Genomic DNA, 20,268 nt, shown 5'->3' with positions numbered 1-20,268 from the left:
TTATATGTTTCATATGTTGTTTGTTTAATTTAAGACAAAAAAAAAAATTAAATGAATGAGAGGTAAAACTTGAGGGGGTAGGGACAAATAAGTAAATACTTCAGCCTACTCCTTTTCAAACAAATAATGGAATGATATTTTGTAATGATTGTGAAGGCACATGTTTGAAATGTTTGAAATAAAAATGAACTGAACTGAACTGAACTGAAGGATGTCCTCCCCTATGTGGGAACATTTTGATTTTATTCCTCCCAACAAGGTATGTAAATTTCTACAGAAGATGTATTTTCATAACACTGATGGTGCAATACAATTTATGTTACGCGGCTTTACTTTCGTACAAGGTGAAGTGTTTGCTATGTGCCAGGGAGCTGGGATATAACAACAACACCTCATCCATGCTTAGGCACTTCAGAGCTTTGCATGAGAATAAGGGGAACAGCGATTGTGGAGCAAGACCAGGTGAGCCATCAAATGCAATGATAATATAGCATGCAGTAATGTTACTAAATGATATAACAATATTATACAGCTGTAATAAGTTACGTGTGTGATATTTATATTTGTGCTTTGTCTTTATTGTCTTTCCTCAGGAGAACAATCTCAAATAGATGAAGACCTGGTTAGCATGGTGATTGAGGACTCCCAGCCATTTAGCATTGTGGAGGAAAGGATTCAAAAGATTTGTTAAATCATTAAATCCTAGCTATGTTCTCCCCACTAAAGGTTATAAAAGCAGTGAATATTTAGTTTTTACTGAATAAAACATGGGCAGGACTGAGGCCTCAGTGTGTAGCTGTCCATACCTCAACGTTAAAGAGCACAACCACTGTCCACACCCAACCACACCTCACCTCACAGTAAATGATCATTTCCATTTTAAGCATTTCCAAACAATCATTTTCCATACTGCCACTATAAATATACACAGTATACTGCCATCACTACAATATACATGTTTTACACACTCCTTTTGTTGTTGACATTTACAGGCTGTGTGCAAAAGCCCACACTCTTCAAATTCATGCCAACTAATATTTTTACGTCCAGTAGGTGTCCTACTAGAGCAAATGAAGCTTCAAGAAGCTTTGTGCTGGGGTGAACCAATTGGATGAAAAGCTTCAGTGCTTCATGAAGCTTCATCTGCCCATCACTAGTGAGGGGTGGTGAGGGAAACATCAGACTTCACTCCATCCCAATTAAAGTAATTGTTTTATTGTCTCTTGCCAACATCATGCACATGCAGACATCAGCTTTTCAAAATGGCCCCCAATCCATTTCCTGCTCCCTTTAAATACTCTAAAGACACACCTTCTTAATACAGACTGGCCTATAAAAGAGCTGCAATTGAGGCAGGCTTCCTCTTTACTGGGAAAACAAGATGGCCACCATAAAGGTAACCTGCAACACTTTGTTACTTAAATGCTTCCCAACAAAGACCATGATTTAAGGACCTTCTGCAGCCCTGTCCGGCTGTTCTAGAATAACTGTCTGTCTCCTGAAATCTACTCCACATTCTTGAGACTGTGCTGGGAGATACAGCAAACCTTTACCTATAATAGGTATGCGTTACCTTATACCTATAATAGACCCATTTTTGTAATATATCTATATATCTATTTTATTGCTAATATACATTTTGTGATATATCTATATTATGGCTAAAGCACTTTCTGGGTGGATGCAAACTGCATTTCGTTGCCTTGTACTTGTGACATGTGCAATGACAATAAAGTTGAATTCTATTCTATTCTATTCTTCTGGGAATGACACAATGTGACATTCTGAAGGAATTCCCTGTCCAAGCCTCATGCTACCAGTGGTGACATTAATCCTATCCAAATACAAATTTAAAACATGACCAGTAAAGATGAGGAGAGAAAATAATTGTCAGTGGACTACACTTAGTTAACATTCACCTTTTTTAGGGTTAATTTGATATCTGCCCCTTCATATAGAATTATCACAAATTAGACATATGCAATAGGAATTCCTTTATAACATAAGACTTGTTCATCCAAAATGCATATAAGAGACCTGAAATGTAATATCTTTCAATTTCTGCACTGTAGAAATTGCAATCTATTTCCAAGTGGTTTGCTGGTGAAAGGCAGATGTTAATAGGTAAAATATATTCAGTGCAGTTTGTAATTCATGTCATCATGTATTGATGTCTCCCTTCTTGTAGGCTCCAGAATTTATTTTGGCTGAAAAAGACAGACTATTACCTAGCTTTAACTTTCTTTTTCTATTGCTGCTTCTCATTAAATGCAGTGCCACATTGCTGTTTGTTGTTAGCTGCAGAACTTACATTGTGCACCAAATGTTTGGCTCTGAAGTCAACAGACAGTACAGCAATTACAATGAAAGCTTTTGCATTGCTGACAGAAATTAAAAGAAACTGCTAACAACACACAGCAGATTGCAAAGTACACATTTCACTGGGCATTTTGTAGCAATGGATGTGTTTTTTTTTGTTTTCTCGCTCCTCTTTCTACTGTGGAATTGTCTGTTTGCACTGTCAGACCAGTATATGAATGCACAGAAGTGATAGACAATAAAGATGCAATAGTGCACATGCAAAAAGCTATAAATGTATATGTATGTATGTATGTATGTATGTATGTATGTATGTATGTATGTATGTATGTATGTATGTATGTATGTATGTATGTATGTATGTATGTATGTATGTATGTATGTACATACGTACGTATATATGTATGTATGTATATATGAAATACAGTTTGTTTCAAAGTGACTACACCCATATTTCATTACTGAGTTTCTTCTGAATGCATTCAATGTGAGGGGTCAATGCAGCAACCTACATCTACCAACTTGTATTTAAATGTAAAATAAGGCAAATGCAGACAAACGGCCTAGACATTTAGATTTGGTTGTGGTCTTGGGGTTAAATTAGTCTACAGCCATGGTTAGGTAAGTGGTTAAAAAAGGAGTGCCAACTCTTTTTATAGATGATCTTGTGATGATTTCTGTAGATTCTGAACTGAAATACTCCAGTCTTAAACAAAAAGATGTGCTGACCAATAACATTTCATGTTACCCACAAAATGTATTCCAATAATGTTTATCTCTGGCTTTTCTTCTATTGCCATTGTATTTGTGATCAATCATCTTTCACAAGATGGCTCTAGAGTTGGCAGTTTGTCTTGTCATCAGAAGGTTCCGTTTCGAGCCCTGGTTCGGACAGTCTTGGTCCTTGGGCAAGACACTTTACCCATTGCCTACTGGTGGTGGAAAGAGGGCCCGGTGGCACCAGTGTCAGGCAGCCTCGCCTCTGTCAGTGCGCCCCAGGGCAGCTGTGGCTACAATGTAGCTTGCCATCACCAGTGTGTGTGGGTGAATGACTGAATGTAGTGTAAAGTGCTTTAGGGTCCTTAGGGACTAAGTAAAGCGCTATACAAATACAGGCCATTTACAACTGAACTTGTACAGGTAGCATGCTGGAATTCACTGAGCTTCTGGAAGTGACCCATTCGTTCACAAATGTTTATAGAAGCAGTTCGTTTTTATATACCTGTGGTGACTGGAACACCTGAGTTCAATGATTCGGATGGCCAAGTCGATACTTTTGGCAATATAGTGTAGCTCACACAATAACATTTCCATTCCATGAACACAATCTTAAAAAAATTGCTGTTTTGTTAGTTTGTGTTCTTGCTGCAGGCTTGTTTACTCTCTCACACACACACACACACACACACACACACACACACACACACACACACACACACACGCGCTTTCTTGTCTTTTTGTAACACTTCATGGTTGAGCAGGCAGATTTTCTTTTTAGAGTTAGCCAAATATACCCCCAGCTATGACAACAGAATCAAATCAAAAAGTTGCCAGATCCATAAATAAATGTGTGTACGTGGCGCCACAGATTTTGGTCACCAGGGTCGAATTTCTCAGTGTGTTCAAACTGAGTTTAGCAAGAACAAGTTACAAGTGCATGTGTTTGTTTTTATGCAATAAAATGTTATGAATTTGATTCTTAAATCCTTCATTGGGGATTTCACAACTTAGCACAGAGTTTGAACTCGCATATTGTCTCTACTTGGCAAGTACAGACTTCTGAGGACAGAGCTCACAGTGTTCGGCTTCACTGTTTACTTTTCTCACTTTTTACCATCAAGATTAATATTTGCAATGAAAATTGATAGACTTAATTACCCATGTTCTCTTACAATATGTCATTTTATAAGCATTCTGGCAAGATGCTCAGCTATAAAACACCCATTAATGTAAAATTATTTTGAAAGAACACAAACAATCGACTGATTTGGAAAAAGGTAATGAACCATACACCATTACATTAAGTTAAATATCAATGATTAATCAACAGACTGTTCAGCCGATATCTGCTAAAAATATTACACAACTCTCATGCCTTGTTGCAGAAAACCTGCCACAGATCAAGTGTTTTTGTGTGTACTTTTTCTAAATATTATAATCATTATAGTAAACTCTCCATAATTTTGAACCCACAGCTGGTGTTTAATGTCAAAATAATATAACATATTTAAACATCAATAGATAAAAACAAGCAAGAGCAAACACTGAAATGAACCAAACTTCCAAACAACACAATATCAGAAACAATCCTGATACGCAAGACTAATAAACAAATAAGAAAGGGGTCTTCCCCCCAGTCTGTTGGAGCACCTCTTCTTTTTGACCTGAAAGGACTAATTTGTCTAGTTTGAAAATCATTTTCTGTGAATATATCTGTAAACAGAATGTGAAGAAGTAACTACAAAGATTTTATGCCCAGTCTGTCAGTCTATTCAAGTGATATAAACCAATGCTTAAAAAGGGCTAGGTCAGTGTGAGGGTGAAGTCCATTAACCTCTCTCTCTTTTGAGGTCAACATCCTGAAGGCCTGATTCATGGAATGCACACATGATTACGGCCTAATGATGTTCACCTGAAAGGAGTTCTCCAATTATCCACTGCTAGTGGGTGAAACCATCAGATTAGAGCTGAGGGTGGGAGTGGGCTGAATCTTTAGTTTGATTTGATTTAGTTAGTTCGTATATTATTTAACTGGGTGATGTGTTTGTAGTCAGATATATATGAGGCGTGTTAAAACAAACGCAGTATTTCACTTTATATGTTTTTTGTAGCTGGACTGTGTCGGGGGAAATCTTTTAAATTTTATTGGTGGTGGTATGACCGGCATCTATTTAAGGAGGGTTTTTTTTTTTGTTTGTTTGTTTTTTGGAGAGGCTGGATTGTTCATCTTTAGATGTGTTGCTGGTGAGAGTGTTAAACCTCTGTACGTGTAAAGGAAATATAATCAGATCTCTGGAACACAACTGAAGACCTACGTGGTTGTTTTTTCCCATCTGGTCCCCTTCGCATTACCTTGCGACTACTTGCGTCAGGTAGGGTATACACTAGTGATGGGCAGATGAAGCCCCATGAAGCACTGAAGCTTTTCATCCAATTGGTTCACCCCAACGTGAAGCTTCATGAAGCTTCATTTGCTCTAGCAGGACACCTACTGGACGTAAAAATAATAGCTGGCATGAATTTGAAGAGTGTGGCATTTTGCACACAGCCTGTAAATGTCAACAACAAAAGGAGTGTGTAAAACATGTATATTGTAGTGATGGCAGTATACTGTGTATATTTATAGTGGCAGTATGGGAAATGATTATTTGGAAATGCTTGAAATGGAAATGATCATTTACTGTGAGGTGAGGTGTGGTTGGGGTGTGGACAGTAGTTGTGCTTTTGTAACGTTGAGGTATGGACAGCTACACACTGAGGCTTTGAGCCTCAGTCCTGCCTGTTCACATTTTATTCTGTAAAAACTAAATTTTCACTGCTTTTATGACCTTTTTAGTGGGGAGAACATAGCTAGGATTTAATGATTTAACAAATCTTATAAATCCTTTGTCCTCCACAATGCTAAATGGCTGGGAGTCCTCAATCACCATGCTGACCAGGTCTTCATCTATTTGAGATTGTTCTCCTGAGGAAAGACAATAAAGATAAAGCACAAATATAAATATCACACACGTAACTTATAACAGCTGTATAATATTGTTATATCATTTAGTAACATTACTGCATGCTGTATTATCATGGCATTTGATGGCTCACCTGGTCTTGCTCCACAATCAGTGTCCCCCTTATTCTCTTTTTTTTTTTTTTTTTTTTTTTTTTTTTTTTCTAAATGACATCAGAAACAGCAGTATGCGACATTACGTGATGGCAGAGCTTCAGTTCATCCTTTGTCATTTTTTTTTTTTTTTTTTTTTTTTAATAAATAGGACAGGGGGAATGAATGAGAGAGAGAGGGGGAGAGAAAGAAAGAAAACCAAAGGGGAGAAGAGACGGTGAGAAGGGGGGGGAAGAGAGACAAAAAAAAAAAAAACTCCTGGGTCACCTGTATGGAGAAAAAAAACAAACAAACAAACAAACAAAAACAAACAGAGGAGACAGCAAACAACAAAGAGCAACATAATAATAGAGAAAACAAAGCACCATCACAATAAACTAGCTAGTCATAGATATCAGTATTTACTAAGTAATAAACGATATTGTGCAGCACGCAAGATAGACAGCGCACAGTGTGCTTTGAGGCAGCAGCCAAGAAAGCTTTAGTCCGCGTCTGTGAATACCCATGTGTGCATACCTGTGTGGATCAGCATGCTTGCATTCCAAAGGTTTCTCCATGTAATGATCTGCTAGGGAGTGTGGGGGGGCCACAGCCCCGTCCTCCAGGGTGTGAAGCGGGTGTGGAGGAGATCAAAACTCCAGACATCCAGAGGCCCCCAGAACACAAGAGACCATGGAAGACCAACAGAGGGGCAGCCGCGCCACTGTCCCAGTAAGAGCTGAGGAGAGTCCCAGATGAGGGCTCGCCCAGCAGCCGCGGAGCAGAAGTCAGGGGGAGTTGCAGTGACGCGCCCGTGAGCTCCGCCGGCCCCCAGCTGCGCCTGAGTGACCGAGCCCTAGGCCGAGAGGCCGGGGGCACCCCACCTCCAAAGGGGCCCGAGCGAGCCCCAGGCCCCAGGCCCCGACAAGCGGCCGCCAAGGAGTGAGCCGGTGTGTACCCGGACGCCCACCCCCAGACACAAAGAACCACCAACACACCGACACCTGAGGGAGTCCGCCACCGGCAGGGGAAGTGGTGGTGGGTGGAGATAGGCCTCCAAACCTTGGAGGGCCTGAGGTGTCCCCAGAGAGGTGGCGTCTGATACCCAACCTGACATATAGACACAGACATACAGGCACACACAGACACAAACATCCATTCCCACCCTCATGCTCTCATATGCACTCACTCCACACTCAACCAACGTGGAGACAGACATAAAGAGACGCTGTACACACAATCACACTCCCCAAGCGTACTCTACAAACCGGGTCTAGGTACCCTTGCCCCTGGAGGGGGAAATTGCACCCAGACCCAGGTGGTGTTACCCTTTTCCCTGCGGTGGGGAGAGGCAGACCACCCCGACTCCGCAGCAGCAGGGAGGCCCCACACCCCAGACCGCAGTCGGACGGCCAACTCCTCCTACTAGCCCTCCCGCTCCAGCAGGCCGCAGAGAATGGGGGTGGGAGAAGACTCCAAACCTCCCTCCACCCGCTCATTGTAGTGTTGATGCATATGTGTTCTAAGGTGCAATTAAAACCCAGGAGGGCATGGAGCTACCTGCCAAGGAGCAGCAGGTAAGCGCATAGTCCCTCCTGCTAACCCTCAATGACTAAGTGTATTTAAAATTGAGAGGTGGGCAACGACGTCAGGGGTGAGGTATACACCCTGATGGTGATTTGGACTCCGTGATTGTGCCCACCCCCAAGATCCTATATGTATGTGTAATGAGAGTGTGAATAATGTGAATGTCTAAGTTGTGGGATAAAATTGAGGCAGAGGCAGCCAGAAGGGGACAGGGGGGGGGGGTAGCCTCCTCTGCACCCTGGTGACATACCCCCACTCCAAGGCCCTGCATGTGTGGGTGGTTGTGGAGGAGCGGGAAGAGGGAAGCAGCTGGAGATGGGGAGGGAAGGAAGGGAGGGGCAGGTAACCCCTCCCTGGGGCCAGCTCCCCCGCTGACCCCAGTAGGCACTCCCACCCTCCGCGACCCGCCAGGGAAGGGGGGCCCAGGCCCATCAGACCGGGGCCCAGTGCAGTAGCGCCCCCCGGCTCCACAGAGCCCTGGACAGTCCACCCAACCCCACCACAGAGAAAACTGCACCCACCCCACCAACCACACATCTTCCAGACTACATAAGACGGTAAACGCCCAGGCTGAGATCTTCCTCCACCTCTCCTGTATCTCCCCCTCCTGCAGAGAGTTCCTGAGAGAAGAAAGCTCCTGCAAGATGTGACCATCCCCCCCACCAGTTGAAGAGCCCCCCAGGCGGCTCGATGCACCGGCGGCACCCTGCTCCAGGGCCGGGCCCCCATGCACCCACCCGCCCACAACCCCGGCAACACACCAACCAGGACCCGAGCCCCCGAGGCCCGGCCCGGGCCCCAGCCCAGAGACGGAGCGCCCCCAGAACCTCACGCCCATCCCGGACCCACCCAGGGGCAGCCAGGTTGCCAGGTCAGTAACCCGCGTCCGTCAGCACAGACCCTCCCCTAGCCCCGCTGCACGCAGCCGCGAGGAAACAGTCACCTGAGAGCCAACAGAGCCCTCAACCGGACGTGACCGCTACCCCGGGTTGAGCCCCCCAAGGAAGATGCCTCCGGGGAACCCCCCGACGCCCTAAGCCTGTCCCTACCCCCTCACCAATCACAACAGTGAAGGCGGGACCAAACTATGACCCCCCACCCCCACTAGGTGATGGAGCTGATAAAAGGGGCCCAGAGCAATTGATCTAATGTGGTGGCAGAGGCTGTGTCAAGACTAATGTAATCTAATAGATAATTTCTATATTGGTTAGAATTAAGATTATTTTTATTTTTCCAGTTCATGAGGACTGTTTTCTTGGCTATGCATAGGGCAGTGAAGATCATATGGGCTATATTCTTTTCTGAAGTGACATTATCTAAGCTGCCCAACAAACACACTAAGGGGGAGGTTGGAATGTTACATTTCAGACATTTTGATAAGTCTTCACATATCTCGCGCCAAAACGTTTGCACTGGTGGACAGAACCAAAGAGCGTGGATGTAATTGTCTGGTGTATTGCCTTGACAGTGTGAGCAGTTGTTGGAAGATGTAAAGCCCATCTTGAACATCCGATGACCTGTATAGTGCACTCTATGAAGTATTTTGTATTGTATTAATTGCAGACTGGGATTTTTAATTAATTTAAAAGTTTTTAAGCAAATCTGAGACCAGAAGTTTTGGTCTAGGTTGACTGATAAATCTGCTTCCCACTTTGCAGTAGGAAGGGATATTGATTCATCTAATTTAGAAAGTGTTCTGTATATTTTAGATAATAATTTGGGGGATTTAAGAGTAAGAAAATGTGCCGCACTTAGTGGTGTTTGTAATTCAACTTGACTGAGGTTAAATTTCTTTTTTACTATGGATTTAATTTGTTGATATTCTAAAAACCTTGTCTTGTTGATCCCATATTGTTCAACTAGTCTGTCAAATGGAATAAATTCTGTTCCCTCTAATATATGTTCTAAGTATTTAATTCCTTTACAACTCCATTCTGGGAAATTAATCATATTATTATTTTGTAATATGTCAGGGTTATTCCAGATAGGTGTACGTTTGCATGGGATTAATGAAGACTCCGTTATTTTTAGAAACTCCCACCATGCTGTTAGAGAAAAGCTGATGTTGATACTTTTAAAGCATTCATGTCTTTTGATGTTTGAGCTAATAAATGGTAGGTCTGAAATCTCTAGATCCTTGCATAGTGCCTGTTCAACATCTAGCCAGGGCTCAACTAAGAAGGTATGTTTTAACCATTCTGAGATGAACTGAAGCCTGTTGGCTAAGAAGTATTGGTGAAAATTAGGCAGATCTAATCCTCCTCTATCCTTGGTTCTTTGTAGCGTTTTTAAGCTAATACGCGGGGGTTTATCTTTCCAAAGGAATTTGGAAATATATGAATCCAGAGATCTGAACCAATCTTGTGATGGTTTGTTAGGGATCATCAAAAATAAGTAATTTATTTTTGGCAAGATCATCATTTTTATAGTGGCGACCCTTCCCATGAGTGATATGGGTAAAGATTTCCATCTAGTCAGATCGCCTTCTACTTTCTTTAGAAGTGGGATGTGGTTTAGTTTAGTTAAGTCTGAAAGCTTAGGAGAGATATTAATACCTAAATATTTAATATTTCCGGATTGCAGTGGGGCAGAGGAAGAATTATGGAAGGAGCAGTTAATGGGGAGAACTGTAGATTTTGGCCAGTTAATTGAATAATCTGAAACTCTTGAAAACCAGTTTATTAAAGTAATTACCTCAGAGAGGTTGGTTTGTGTGTTTTGCAGAAAAAGCAACACATCATCCGCATAGAGACTGATTTTATGTTCTATGTTCTTACATTTTATGCCCTTAATTGTTGTAGCCTGTCTAAATGCTGCTGCTAGAGGTTCGATAAAAATTGCAAAAAGTGAGGGGGAGAGTGGGCATCCCTGTCTGGTGCCCCTCAGGAGACAGAAGCTGGAGGATGTCTGGTCATTTGTTCTGATACGAGCCGTTGGGGAATTGTATAATATTCTTATCCAGTTTATGAAAGAGTTTCCAAAACCAAATTTGTGTAAAGTTGCGAATAAAAATTTCCAGTTAACTCTGTCAAATGCTTTTTCTGCATCTAGAGATAATATTATGGCTTCGATGTTTTTATCGTATGAGTAGTCTATTAAATTAAGTAATCTACGAGTGTTTGTTGAGGAGTGCCGACCTTTTATGAAACCAGTTTGGTCAGGATGAATTAAGAGGGGGGTTATTTTCTCTAATCTCTTTGAGAGAGCTTTGCAGATTATTTTAAGGTCTACATTTAAAAGAGAAATTGGACGATAGCTTGAGGGAAATAAAGGGTCTTTGCCTGGTTTTAGCAGGAGACTAATGTTGGCAGAATTCATATTTGGTGGTAGTCTGCCCTTTTCCTCGATTTCCTGCAACATGCTGTGGAATACTGGTGCCAAAATTGTCCAGAATTCTTTGTAGAATTCTGCAGGGAAGCCGTCTGGACCTGGAGCCTTATTATTGGGCATACTTATCAGGGCTTCCTGGAGTTCACTTGGCGTCAGTGGCGAATCCAATTCCATTGCTTGACTGTCTAGTAATTTTGGAAGAGTTACGTTGTCAAGAAACAGATCAATTTCATTTTTAGATGGGTTTATTTGTGGTGAGTATAAAGTTTCATAGAAATCCCTAAAAATGTTGTTTATTCTTCCAGGATCATATATTGTGTTCCCCGATAAATCTTTAGCAGCACATATAGTTGTTTTTTCTTTATTTATTTTTAGCTGGTTAGCTAGAAATCGACCTGATTTGTTACTGTGTTCAAAATTCTGCAAGCGAAGTCTTTGTATAAGGAATTGTGTTTTTTTATTAATAGTTTCATTTAATTCTAGTTTTGTTTTGCATATTTTGTTCAATGTTTCCTGATCTTGGTGGGACGCGTAGGCTTCTTCTAGTGATTTGATGTTTTTTTCTAATTCCTGAATATTTTTGTTTTCTTCTTTCTTTTTGTGTGATGAGAAAGAAATTATTTTACCTCTCATCACAGCTTTCCCTGCTTCCCATAGAACAGAAGCAGATATTCCGGGAGTGTCATTAAAGTCTAAATATGAAGTCCATTCCTTTTTAAAGTATTTAATAAAGTCTTCATCTTTAAGTAGTGATATATTAAATCTCCAGTTTTTACTTGGCGTAGTATTATTCTTGTGCATTAGTGTTAAAGATACAGGAGCATGATCGCTGACAGCTATAGGATGAATCTCAGTGTCTGAAATGTCACACAGCAGTGAGCTGCTGACCAAAAAATAATCCAGACGAGAGTAAGAGTGATGAACATGCGAGAAAAAAGTATATTCCTTACTGGTGGGGTGAAGAGAGCGCCATGCATCGCAAAGACCAAAGTCGTTCATATACTGTTTGATTATATTTGTGGACTGCCAATTACGCTGAGTTCCTGTTGTGTTGAGCCTATCCATTTCTTCATTTAGTCCAAGGTTGAGGTCACCGCCAAGAATGAGTGTGCAATCAAGGTGTTCAGAGAGTGCACTAAAAAAACCGTGGAAGAATGAGGGTTCATCAACATTTGGACCATATATACTAACAATACATAGTTTTTTGTTCAATATTGATAGTTTAATAATTAGAAATCTACCCTCTGGATCTATAACTGTATCGAGTACTGTAAAATTAACATTTTTATGTATTAAAATTGCTACTCCCCGTTGTCTAGAATTATAACCGGCTGCAAACACGTTAGGAAACTCAGGTGTTTTAAGTTCATTTAAACCTGTGACAGGTTTGTGAGTTTCTTGTAATAAAACAACATCTGCCTGTAGTTTTTTAAGCTGGTTAAATATTTTTAACCTCTTTCCTCTGGTGCCAGCTCCATTTACATTCCATGTGACAAACCTCAGCATGCCCTTAATTGTGCGTGTATGTTTAATGATGTATGCTGGGTGTTTCGTTTAGACAGGTGGAGAGAATATGGAAACATCCCTTGTTTGTAAATAGAAAGAGAAAAAGAAGTGTGGTGAGAGACTCCATAAGTCTGACTATGTGTGTGAATATTCACTAATATGAACAAGCATGGCTTGCTTATGTGTCCTGCAAGTCTGTGCGTGCTGTGAGGCTGTTGTGAATGTGCTGCCGTTGAGCTGATGTGTTTGCGTGATCGTGTTGTGAAAATATGGAGAAATAGAGGGTGTTGTTTGTAGGTGAGTGGGGAAGTAGGTGACCACAGCAGTGAAAGACAAGAGAAAGAAAGAAACCACATGAACTGTGAGCGACAACAAAAAAAAGGAAACGAAACGGAAACATTCCAATTAAAGCAATGACGGAGGGTGACGGTGTTATATCTGCTATGACATCCTACTGATATTACTAGGTTAAACACATTTTAAAGGAGAAAGTGTGAATGAATAAGAAAAGAGTGTAGCGGGTTCTTATCTGGAGTGCAGTTAATATAACCACGGTGTGGTGCCGGGGTCGCGGTACAGCTGTCCGTCCACGTAGAGCCGGTCCACAGCAATGACAGCACGGGAGCCTTTCTGGATAAAGCTACGTCGAACTGGGAACAGGACCTTGCGTCGTTCCAGGATCTCTTTGGGGAACTGGTCGTTCACGCTGAAGTCCGTTCCTTTCAGCTCTCTGCCGCGACTCTTCACCTGTTCCTTCTGTTTGAATTGACTGAATTTGGCCACAATAGGCCGTGGTCTCCCGGTCCGCGACCGCGCGCCCCCCAAGCGATGTACTCTATCGAAGTCGATGTTCTTTACGGTGTCCTCCGGCAGCTTCAGGTGGATTTTAATGAAGCTTTTCACCGTTGCCTCTGCGTCCTCTCCGGCAGTTTCTGGAATACCAGAAAACACAAGATTATCTCTCATGCTACGGGCTTGTAGATCGATAACGGACTCTTTTATTTTTTTATTTTCAATGTTTAGCTGGGTCACGTTATCGGTGAGAGATTTAACCGACTCCCGTAGCGTGGCATTTTCAGCGGCAAGCGTTTCCACCTGCCGCTGGCTGAATTCCAGGGATTCTCTCAGAGATTTAAATTCCCGGTGTAAGATCTCCACCAGGGACAGCCTCGCATCGAAACTGGACAATCGCTTGTCGATTGACTCCAGGATTTCTGCGATGTCTTTGCCGGCAGGCGATGTTGTACCGGGGGAGTCTGCCTGGCGACTTCTCTTCGATGACGGCGTCTCGATTTTGGCCGGGGAAGATGCACTCTGGGCCTTATGCATTACTAAATCTTGAAAACAGCGGTCGATGTAATCTTGGAGAGCGTCTAAACTCTCCCCGTTGTCCTCCAGGGTGTTAGAGATGATAAAACAGATGTTGTTAGTTATATGACAATTGATTAGTATATTTGGTAATACTGAAGCTTGGAAAACCTTTGTTAAACTCTATGCTACCATTTGCTTTTTCTCCGCCAAAATCTCCGGCGTCTGACGTCACCTACAACATCACTTCCGTCACTTACCTCACTTCCGTCCGTCACTTACCTACCACCATGCACCATCTTCTAATGGTGGCTGTAGGATAACCTGCTCCCCTTATTCTCATGCAAAGCTCTGTAGTGCCTAAGCATGGATGAGGTGTTGTTGTTATATCCCAGCTCCCTGGCACATAGCAAACACTTCACCTTGTACAAAAGTCAAGACAGCTCAACATAAATTGTATTGCACCATCAGTATCATGAAAATACATCTTCTGTAGAAATTTACATACCTTGTTGGGAGGAATAAGATCAAAATGTTCCCACACAGGGGAGGACATCCTCCTCTTCTTAGCTGGCTCCATTCTCTCCTGACTTTCCTCACTCTCATAAACCTGCAAACGGTCTCCAAACTCTCACTAACCGCAACTCTCCATCAAACACCCACATTTTTTGAATGTAGTCTGAGGGGTTTATATCGCTGTCATATCTCGCGGCAAAGTTCGAACCACTTCATGAACCAGTCACGTGGTACAGCCGGGCAGCGAGGCTTCGGACGTCATCATTTTCAGCTCCTCCCATAAATGAAGCAAGCCTCGATACGCGCTTCGCGGAAACGCCCCCTCCATTACTCGACACACGCTCCGAAGCCTCGATACAGAACGTCCCATCACTAGTATACACTGAACCAAAAAATCCTCATGTCCAAAACAACAATATAAATCGTTTGTTCCTACCTCTACAGGATTTTGAAGGGGCGACTAAGTCTGTGAGCTATAAGACATTTTTGTATCCTGCTGAGACCTTTAAGTTTTGTTCAGGATACTGGTTTGATCAGGGGTTGGGGTACTTGGTTGTAAGGTATAAAATGCATATAGAGTTCTATTCATCTTGGCACTTTCTAATATAACTCTAAAAAGTATGTTAGCTCTTCTGTGCAGTGGGATTGGGTAGTTGTAAGACTAATTTTCATCCAGTAGGAGGAATGCAATGTCAACTACTTGGTTTTTTGCTCCTTGTATCCACATCTTGTATACTGTAATAGTGATACACACAGAAACATAGTAGCAATGTCTGGTTTATGTCACGTGACTCCCATGCGCATGACATGTTTGTATGCCCAGTTTGTTCAAGCTTCCTGTGACACCTGGAAACATGCAACATAGGGTTCAATTGAAGTAGAAAGTATGGATATTCTTATTCTCATTTTTATTTTCATGTCTATTTAAGCTTAATTTATAACAGTATTTATAACAGTATGTTTGCACTGAAGCACCGCAGCAATTTCCTAATGTTGTAAACCCGCTCAACATTTGGCAATAAAACCCTTTCTGATTCTGATTCTGATATAATCTTTCATTTTTACGGAAGGACATGCATACATTCATTGACGGTTGCTTTACACCGTGAGGGAAAATCTGTATCAAAGCGACATAGGGAAACAACTTTAATTGCATGGCTGCTTCGTAATCACAACTTCATCATCACTATGGACATTTCACAGCCTCACTTCAGGACCTGGCTCGCCATTTATGTCATATTACTAAACCCAGGCAAGTTATTGGCAAAATACCCAGCCAATTGTTCACATAGATGCATATTTCACTCCATCTTGCATAATCCCCTGAGAGTTACGTTTCCATTTGCACATTAAGACAAACAAGCATATGTGGTAATAACCTGAGTTATGATTTCACATCCAATCGCTCACTAGAGAAGGGATGATGGAGATGCAAAGAGGATCAAAGACATGCATTAAAAACAGAGCAAACAGCTCATCGAATAGTTTAGTGTGTTCTCTGTGATGGAGCCAGCAGACAGATGGATTTTCATAAAGCACATCCCTGTGAATTGACCCTAAAAGCTAATAACACAAACTGCATTTTTTCCCCACTCAGAAATCCTTGCCATGAATCAGAAAGATGGTATAAGAGGAGACAGGTGAAAAAAACCTAAGTATAATTTTCAAACGAGCTTTGATCAATTACCTGATGAACTGAAGAGCAGATCATTATGAACTGTGTAAAGAGCAGGATAGAATCTCTTAGCCTCTTCCACTTGTTTAGGATTGGAGTTACAGTGGGGCAAAAAAGTATTTAGTCAGCCACCGATTGTGCAAGTTCCCCCACTTAAAATGATGACAGAGGTCAGTAATTTGCACCAGAGGTACACTTCAACTGTGAGAGACAGAATGTGAAAAAAAAATCCATGAATTCACATGGTAGGATTTGTAAAGAATTTATTCATAAATTAGGGTGGAAAATAAGTATTTGGTCACCTCAAACAAGGAAAATCTCTGGCTCTCACAGACCTGTAATGTCTTCTGTAAGAAGCTTTTCTGTCCCCCACTCGTTACCTGTATGAATGGCACCTGTTTGAACTCATCATCTGTATAAAAGACACCTGTCCACAGCCTCAAACAGTCAGACTCCAAACTCTGCCATGGCCAAGACCAAAGAGCTTTTGAAGGACACCAGGAAAAGTATTGTAGACCTGCACCAGACTGGGAAGAGTGAATCTACAATAGGCAAGCAGCTTGGTGTGAAAAAATCAACTGTGGGAGCAATCATCAGAAAATGGAAGACATACAAGACCACTGATAATCTCCCGCGATCTGGGGCTCCACGCAAGATCTCATCCCGTGGGGTCAAAATGATCATGAGAACGGTGAGCAAAGATCCCAGAACCACACGGGGAGACCTGGTGAATGACCTGCAGAGAGCTGGGACCAAAGTAACAAAGGTCACCATCAGTAACACACTACAACGGCAGGGAATCAAATCCCGCAGTGCCAGACGTGTTCCGCTGCTGAAGCCAGTGCATGTCCAGGCCCGTCTGAAGTTTGCCAGAGAGCACATGGATGATACAGCAGAGGATTGGGAGAATGTCATGTGGTCAGATGAAACCAAAGTAGAACTTTTTGGTATAAACTCAACTCGTCGTGTTTGGAGGAAGAAGAATACTGAGTTGCATCCCAAGAACACCATACCTACTGTGAAGCATGGGGGTGGAAACATCATGCTATGGGGCTGTTTTCCTGCCAAGGGGACAGGACGACTGATCCGTGTTAAGGACAGAATGAATGGGGCCATGTATCGTGAGATTTTGAGCCAAAACCTCCTTCCATCAGTGAGAACTTTGAAGATGAAACGAGGCTGGGTCTTCCAACATGACAATGATCCAAAACACACCGCCCGGGCAACAAAGGAGTGGCTCCGTAAGAAGCATTTGAAAGTCCTGGAGTGGCCTAGCCAGTCTCCAGACCTCAACCCCATAGAAAATCTGTGGTGGGAGTTGAAAGTCCGTGTTGCTCGGCGACAGCCCCAAAACATCACTGCTCTCGAGAAGATCTGCATGGAGGAATGGGCCAAAATACCAGCTACTGTGTGTGCAAACCTGGTAAAGACCTATAGTAAACGTTTGACCTCTGTTATTGCCCACAAAGGTTATGTTACAAAGTATTGAGTTGTATTTTTGTTATTGACCAAATACTTATTTTCCACCCTGATTTACGAATAAATTCTTTACAAATCCTACCATGTGGATTCATGGATTTTTTTTCACATTCTGTCTCTCACAGTTGAAGTGTACCTCTGGTGCAAATTACTGACCTCTGTCATCATTTTAGGTGGGGGAACTTGCACAATCGGTGGCTGACTAAATACTTTTTTGCCCCACTGTAGGTGATACTTTATTGAAGTGGTAGATTTGAACGTGTTTCACATCAGTCTTTTTATTACGTGTTTTTCACCTTAACAGCTCTGTATAATGTGCCTTTAAAGCTGATTGAATGCTTGTGTTTAAGTAATTGTGCAAACAATTTGTCTGATGGAATATCACAGAAACATTCCTGCTTTGAAGTGTGCCAATCCACCATTCCAACAGTAGCTTTGGTGATCCTTTCAGAACATTTGCATCAATGATGCTGTGTCATGTATTTGCTGTGTGACAGTCAGGTTGAGGACCCAAACACAGGACTCACAACATGGGAGGTTAACTGAAAGCGGCAGCTTTATTGCTGGAAAATTCACAAAAACAAAAAACCAAATAAAAACCTTGAACATGGGAACTAAAGACTGAAGCAGTGGAAAACTAGAACTGAAGCTGGACCACAAAAAACTAACTGGGGAGACAAAGGGAACATGGAGACAAGAGTGACTAAATGAGGAACACGGGGAAGGCAAAAACAACAGAAACCTAAGTCCTAGGAACTAAGAATAAACACAAGCAGAAAACCAGAAATGACATTCTAAGAATATAAATAAACCAATAAACACAAAACACTGGGTCAGATCCAGCACCATGACATGCAGAGGAGATTTTCAGAAACATTGACCCAGTAATTCAAAGGCTTGTTAAGGAAAATCTCATGATTTTCCAATGTGTGAAACACAATTACTGACTATTTCCATGGGTATGTATTTCGTGACTCTAACTGTACTGCATCACAGGTTGCCTAAATACTTATTGCTGAGCAATTCCCACGGGTTGAAGCTAGGGCTGGGCGAAATGACCCAAAATTCATATTTTGATATTTTTTTTAGCTGGGTGGCGATATAAGATGTATATCTCGATTTTTTTTTTTTTTTTTTTTTAAAGCCATAAGTTAAGAACAAAAAGAGAGTTCTTAGTCACACTGTGTCCCAGATGTCACACAGGCATTTTTATTTACATACAGCATAGATTTACATGAAGAAATTACTCAAAAAAAATTATCAGCATTTATTAAATAATCATGCTCCCTAAATAAAAGAAAACAATATTGTTTTTGTGCATAACAAAAAGCTCATAATTGTGTAGTCAAAATGTAAACTAACAGACGCTGAGCATAATAACAAAGACAGATTTCACAGCTGTTCTATTCCCAACTTCTACTGCGTGACTAACAGCCTTGAGTTTGAAATCCTCTTTGTAACCGTGTCTCTTACAGGTGCCATTTGTGGCCCTTATACACACACAATAATATTACGTTGAAGCACACTACATATCACTCCGCGAGGCTCCAGACTACGGTAGCCGTAATGCTCCGACAATCCATCAAGCGCTGCAGCTCCGTAGCTTACCAAAGTCATACTAAAACATTTTTTGACAGATTGGTGAGCGCCGTGTATCACCTAAAATTGGTTCGTGGTCAGTAAGCACAACCAGAATTCATGCATAAGGCGCGCTGTCAACTTTTAAGAAAATGAAAGGATTTTAGGCCGTGCAGCCCCTGTGGGCAGCATGTCGTTAGCGCGGTTAGCTCGCTAACACGTTGACGCCGTCCAGCCCCACAACTCACTAACGGAGATTTGCTGTGTCCATCTTGTCGCTGCCTGCAGGTGAAGCTATGGGGGAGGAGGGGGAGTTGTGTTCAGTTAAGGAGAGGCGAGGCAGAGTAACGTTGCGTAGTGGACGAAAGAGAGGCAAACTTGTGGCTCCACAAGTGTAATTATAACGTAACATAGACTATATCGATATAAAGGATATTGTCACATCTTATATCTCGTATGAAAATACGATATTTTTTAAAAAACTCGATATATCGCCCAGCCCTAGTTGAAGCAGATATTGTTATTATTTTTGGAATATCTGAACAAAGAAATGGTGTTTGCACCTCAAGCTACAATGAATTCTAATTTCATTCGGCAGTCAATCAACCCTGTTCCACTGCCGATTTCCCTCTGCTTGTCACCTTGTCCTAATGGTATCACTGCTTAGAAACTAATGAGTGTCTAACAACTCACACTCCACAGTTTCACACGTCCTGCATTCATCCAGTTTACCCAACTGGCAGTGCGACAGAACACCAACACTGTTTCTTTTTTGAGTTGTGATAATGGCCAACCCTCTCACTGCTCCCTCCTTTCCTCTCCTATCTCATTCACACACGTGCACAAACACATGCATGGTCCTTCATTGCCTGCTGCTCAACTGGTTCTGATCACAGCTTCAGTCATGCAGTGTCAGTAGCATGCTGGTTATGCACAGCCTCTCATTAGCCTCACCTTCTCCACCCCCTTTGCTGCTCTCTGTCCTTTGTCACTCTTTGATTCCCTCTGTCCCTTGTTCCCTCATTAGGCCTTGTCATTTGGCTTCTGCTGCTATACTGCTTGTTCTAAATGTGCATGTGCGTGCATGATGTCTGTGTCCCACTGTTTCTTCTTTGAGTTTCGTAACTTGTGTAATGTAAAACCAGCTACACCCACT

This window comes from Aulonocara sp. 'chitande type north' Nkhata Bay, linkage group LG2 (genome assembly GCF_057382095.1).
Source record: "Aulonocara sp. 'chitande type north' Nkhata Bay isolate Kocher_YH1m ecotype deep benthic linkage group LG2, A_spYH_male_GT1.1, whole genome shotgun sequence".
Lineage (NCBI taxonomy): Eukaryota > Metazoa > Chordata > Actinopteri > Cichliformes > Cichlidae > Aulonocara > Aulonocara sp. 'chitande type north' Nkhata Bay.
The sequence above is the reverse complement of the archived record's forward strand: the minus strand, read 5'-3'. Positions refer to the sequence as shown.